The 6177-nt window shown below is 44.6% G+C and overlaps 1 pseudogene; it reads right to left on the reverse strand.

Moving 5' to 3' along the window:
- Positions 1-5296: 5296 nt before the first annotated feature.
- The window catches only part of LOC142790540 (large subunit ribosomal RNA), a 3195-nt pseudogene continuing 2314 nt past the window's right edge, over positions 5297-6177 (reverse strand).

The following is a 6177-nucleotide window of genomic DNA, read 5'->3' on the forward strand; positions in this document are numbered from 1 at the left end:
AGTTGTTGTCTAATTTTATGAACGAATGGGTTCGTGTTATTTGGGTTTTTGAGAGCTTCTAGTGTTGATAAACTGTCTGTTACTATCTGGTATGTATGAATTTGGCTCATTGTGCCCATTTCTTTTATGGCTTCATAGATAGCTACAGTCTCAGCTTCGAAATTGTTTGAGTGCTCTGGAAGTTTCATTTGTTTGTATTTTATTGTTCTGCCCAACTTGTCTATGATGACGAAGGCTGCGCCAATTTTGTTTTCCATAGCCGATCCGTCGGTATAGAAGCTGTAGTCGGTTGCCTCGATTGACTTTGAGTAGTCATATTTTTTCTTTTTTGCTGGGTGTGTTTGGAATGGCCGAATCTTGGTGGCGATATCTTCTTTCCCGAAAGCCTGACCATTAAACACGAATGTTCCGTCTCCATGAATGATGTTAAAAATTGTGTTTTCTCTTTCTATTGTTATGTGTACCGGGGGAATGTTGCAGACAATATTTAGAGCTGCGTTCGATACTGTATGAAAAGATTTAGCAATTTTTGACAAGGGGATTCTCTGAATTGCCTTCAGTCTATTTATCTTCTCTGTGTTATTTTTGTTCCGTGCGGATATTGCCGGGTACCATATTGGAGAGCCATATACTATCATGCGTTCGATTCCCCGTAAGTAGATTTGTCGGAGGTGTTTTGGTGTCATGCCCCAGTTCATTCCTGTAAAATGTGCCAGACCAGACGTGATCCTTTGGATTCTTTGCTTCACCATTTTTAAATGTGGTATAAACGAAAGTTTGCTGTCGAATATCACCCCCAAAATTTTCGTTTGTTGGACTCTCTTAATTGAAATGCCATTAATTTTAATGACTGGAGATCTATTCTTGTACGCGGCCCCTAGGTTGATGAATTCACATTTCTCCAGGCTGAAGTTCAGCTCATTCCGGGTGCTCCATTCGTGTATGATCGTCAGTGCCTTCGCCGCCTCCGCTTCTAGTTTGGCTCTACTTTTACCCCTAACCACTAGTGTTAAATCATCCGCGAATGCTTGTATTGTGGTAGTTTCTGGCATTACTGCCACTAACAATTCGGAAACAATTACATTCCATAGAAACGGACTTAAGGGGGAGCCTTGTGGTGCTCCTTTGTTTAGCTTTAGCTGTATTTTGTTTTTCCCCAGTTCATAACTGATTGATCTATCTTCTAGCATGTGCAATACCAATTGACTCAGATCCTTGGGTATTTCTAAATCCCTAAATCTTTTTTTTACTCTATCGACAATTATATTTCCAAATGCGTTGGTTATGTCTAATGAAATTACTATGATGTTGTCTTTGTTTTCAAGGGAATGTACTATGTCCCGTTTTAGTTTATACAGTGCGGTGATGGCCGATTTGCCATTTGTAAATCCAAATTGATTGTCCGGGAAGAGATTATTTGTTTCAAAGTAATAATAGAGACGATGATATAGCAGCTTTTCGAAGATTTTCCCGAGTATAGAATTTATGGCAATGGGTCTAAATTTGTGTGCTGCCTGCGGGCTGTGTTCTCTGCTTTTGGGGATTAGAATGACTTTTGATGTTTTCCAGGCAGAAGGGAAATGTCCGAATTGGAGTGCTGCATTGAATATCTTAATAAAGAATTGCTTGTGCGCGTGGTAGAGTGATTGCATAAATCCGGTATTTATCTGGTCGGGTCCTGGGCTGATCTTCCTTCTAATATTATTTATAACGTGGTCGACTTCCAGTTCGGTTAGTTCAATAATCTCCCTTGCGTCGTCTTCTGTTTCCTTATGGATGCTGTCGTTTTGCATTGTTTCCGAGGTGGTAGCTTCAGTTCCGTAGAGGTTTTGCAATATATATCGAACGGTTTCCTCTTTGGTCTTTGTTTCTTCTCCATTTTCTTTTATGAGACTCTGGAAGACTACCTCTCTTTTTATTTTATCAGCCGCTATTTTGTATGGAAGGGAGAAGGGGTTCTTGTCCTGCTTACTGCAATAATCCTTCCAGGATTTATTCTTGGCGTCCTGTATTTCTTTCTGATATTGTTTGAGTCCTTCGAGGTAAAGTGATTTAAAGTGACTCCTCAGGTCATCGGTGCATCTTTGGTATCGCCTTCGCATCGCTCGTACTTTTTTCCTTTGAATTTCTAACTCTGGCTTCCACCACGGCTTTTGTTTTTGATCTACTTTCTTCACGTTCTTTGCAAATTTCTTTTTTAAGTCTTCTATTTTTTTGTAAAACTGGGTCACTATAATTTCTAGTTGGTTCTTGTTTTCTATTTTTCTTTGTGCCGTATCCTTGATCCATAAGTCTCGACATAATGCGTCCAATACCTTCTTTTCGCCCATTTTGGTAAGACGTTTCTCTTTTGTGCTGGTGATCTCAAAAAATTCCACTTTGATGTACCGGTGATCGCTGCCGCTTTCCTCGTCCATCACCTCCCAAGTTCTTAATTGTCTGAGCAATGGCGTGGAACAAATTGTGAGATCTATCCAGCTCCTTCCGTTTTTTGTTTGAAAAGTTGGCTGGGACTGGGGATCATTGAGCACATTGAGGTCGTGGCGGTTTACAAATTCTGCTAATTCCAAACCTCTCTTGTCTGTTACCTCTCCTCCCCATATTGTGTTTTTAGAATTAAAGTCACCTACCAGGAGTACATTTTCTCCTGGCTGGATTTGTCTTAGGAATTGTTCAATTTCTAGTATTAGAGGTAGTGTATCTGTCTGTGGTGGGAAGTAACAGTTTATTGTTATTAACTCTACGTTGTTCCAGGTTAGCTTAACAATTATCATTGTTTGTGTTGTTCTCATAGGAAATATTTCGATGTTTTCATTATGTATTATTGTTGCGGTTTTTGGATTGTCGCTGCCCTGTATAATTCGAGTTTTTAATGGGAAACCTATTACTTTGTTTTTTAAAAAGTATGGTTCTTGTAAAAAAGAGATGTCTTGTTTGTGATCTAAGTGAGTGACGTTAATGTTCTTTGTTGCTTGGAATGAGCGGCCTAGGTTTATTTGAAGTATGCTCAGTGATTGCGTACTGTTCATGTTGTTTGTGTTCTCCTTTCCCCTTTCCCCTTTCTCTTACTTATCGGTTTTAGGACCTTCTTCTCTGGTTTGTATTTCGGTTAAGCCTTTATACCTTTATAGATGGGCTATTATTTCTCTGGTCCGTCTTGCCTGTGCCTCTTTAAACACCGGGCAGTCCAGGCTCAAGAACGAGTGGTCTCTGTTCGCAAGGGGGAGTTCGCGTTCACAGGCACAGCAGTTTTTCTCTGTGCTCTTGCACTGCCTGAGATGGTGTGCCCCCCCGCAGTCAGTGCACCTTGGCTGCCCCCTGCAGAACTTCTCGACGTGCCCGGCCTGAGCGCAATTTTTACAGCGTGGGATGAATGTGTTGTCGAAGAAGCGACAGCGGGTCCACTTGATGTTGAGGTGTGACCGCCCCTTCAACGCTTCGCTGGCTCGCACAGTGATATCGAAGCACTTGGTTATTCCCGCCCTTCCCTTCCATGACTTGGTGAGGACAAAGTCATCTGAAGTGCATCGCAGATCATTTTGGGTTATCAAGCACGCCTTGATTTCTTCGTCTGATAATTCCTCACTAATTCCGACTACTTTTATCTGCGGTAGCCGCTTTCTTGCCTGCGTCACCTCAATTGCTTTCCCAGTGGCTTCATTACTTTGCAGTTCCTTCTGGAGCGAGGCGATTGCCTCTTTTGAGGTGGATGAAATCACCACCCCGCTCCTAACTGGTCGCATTTCCACATCTCTGAGTCCGAGGGAGCACGGGTCGATGTTACGTGCTATCAATTTTGATAGCTCCTCTGCTCCGTGTGTGCTTGATCTCACCACTATGGCCTCTCTTTGTTTTGGTGAGCCAAGTTGCCCAATAATCTCTCCCTGGGCAGAGCTGCGTATCACATCTGCCATAGTTTTGGTGGGACCCTGACCGCTCCCCATTGTCTCTCGGACCGCTCGCAGCTCTCCCCGAAGGCCTGCAACCTCGTGTGTAGCCTCCAAAATCAGAGATTTCATTTTCGAGATCTCGTCGATTATGTGGTCCAACTGTGCCGCGACTATCTCGTTTTCGGCCGTCTCGGCTGCAATTACTGAGACGGCCTTGAACAGTTTCTTGTCCGCTTTCATTAATTTTGCCAAGGGTGATGCCTTGCTTTTCCCTTCGTCCCCCAGCGTTTCAGCGTCTGATGAAACCAACGTCGGAAATTCCCGCTCATATGACTTCTCCTTTTTGTCAGCTCTTTGAGATAGGGCGGCCGAGGCTTTTCCAGTGTTGTTGTTGTCTTCATCTGCACTTGAATCATCTTTTGCCTGGGATTCCTGCGAGTCAATGTGTCTGCCTGCCTTTCGTGCTCGGCGCTCCTGCCTCAATGACCTTTTGTCGCAGACTGTATCCCAGGAACCGCCCGTGTCGTCCTCGGACGACTCCGTCTCTGTTTCCACTTCAGTGCGCTTAGGTGCTGCCACCCGGTCACCCTTCAAGAAGTCCTGAGATTTGTCCCCTGTTCCCTTGCCACTCTTCGCCTTGGTAGTCTTTTTATCTTTTGAGTTCTTCCCCATTCTGTGCTTACTCTATCTTTCCGTCGTCCGCAACTACGGCTGGCTGAAATGACCCAGTCGAGGAAAAAAAAAAAAAAGTGAAAGCTTGGTTCCTATGGGCGTGCCTATGGGCCTCCTCCCCGATTACAGGGCGTTGCCGCTCTAAGCAAGGGCAAAGGAAGACGCGGGCACCGACGTTTATTTACGATCTTCGTTGAATTCTTTCTAACTCCTTAACTCTTAGTTGCCCGAGTCTATCGAAGTACTTTTTCCGCGATCGTACGAGAGAAGAAGAAAAAAAAAAAGAAAAAAAAAGCGTGGTCCAAGGCTCCGATCTGACGAGAGCACCCTTTCCCCGAGCGGCGAGCCGCCTTCCTCCTCTGAGCGAGAGCGAGGGCCGCCCTCCTCCTCTGAGCGAGAGTGAGGGAAGACGCGGGCGCCACACGTTTATTAGCGTTTCTCGTTAAATTCTTTTCAACTGTGTAACTTCCGGTTGCCTTAAGCTATCAAAAATATTTTTACACCGAAGAAACCGGACTGTTGAGCTCTAAAAGAAGGTACTAGTTATTTTGCGGTGGCGTTTGTAGATCTTTTTTAAAAAGTGTTTTAATGAGATGAGCTTTTTGGTGATTACAACCTTAATTAAGGGTCTAGACTTTACAGAAATGGGCCTCCTGGTAGCCTATGGGGTGCTGTTTAATAATATATCAAGCGGACAAAATTTAAATGCGTTTGCGAGGTTATATTACCAATTTACTTTTTTTAATGATTAGGCCTAATTTTGATTGCGAAATAACTATGGAACTATTACACCTAGCCTGATCAAACTTCAGCAGCGTCAAGTCTACCCTAAGCACTTTCAACTCTATCAATAGGAAGTCTCTCGGTAGAATATCAACGAAGTTATAAGCGATCGTAAAAAACACGTGGTCCGACTGCTGTTGTTTTCAAAAATTCCCACTGTTTTTTGCTCCTAAAATTCGAAATATTTGTTTGTGATAGCAGTAATTGTAGCGGTTAGATTCCTTGTAACGTCACGAACAAGTAGACACCACTCTGACCCTCCTAGAACCAAAATTACTAAAGTAATAGGTGGATATGTGTAGAGCCCACTTACCCGTGCCTGCTGACGCGGCCGCTCCCGTGGCTGGGTAGTATAGGGACAGTGGGAATCTCGTTAATCCATTCATGCGCGTCACTAATTAGATGACGAGGCATTTGGCTACCACAAGAGAGTCATAGTTACTCCCGCCGTTTACCCGCGCTTTTTTGAATTTCTTCACTTTGACATTCAGAGCACTGGGCAGAAATCACATTGCGTCAGCACCGATCAACGGCCCTCGCAATGCTTTGTTTTAATTAGACAGTCGGATTCCCCCGGTCCGTGCCAGTTCTGAGTTGGCTGTTTTCTGCCGGCCGAAGCAAGAACCTCAGGCGCGAAGCCCACGGAAAATGCACAGCTGTGGCTTTCCACAGGAAGGTCCCGACGCTGGTCCGGGCTCGGCCGCACCGCTTTTTACGGCGGCGAGCCTCGCCCAGTCCCGGTGCAGTGCCGTTCCTGCTTCTGGACCCCAGCCCGACCGGCTCAGCCCTCAGAGCCAATCCTTTTCCCAAGGTTACGGATCCGTTTTGCCGA

The sequence above is a fragment of the Rhipicephalus microplus genome, unplaced genomic scaffold (genome assembly GCF_043290135.1).
Source record: "Rhipicephalus microplus isolate Deutch F79 unplaced genomic scaffold, USDA_Rmic scaffold_115, whole genome shotgun sequence".
Classification (NCBI taxonomy): Eukaryota; Metazoa; Arthropoda; class Arachnida; order Ixodida; family Ixodidae; genus Rhipicephalus; species Rhipicephalus microplus.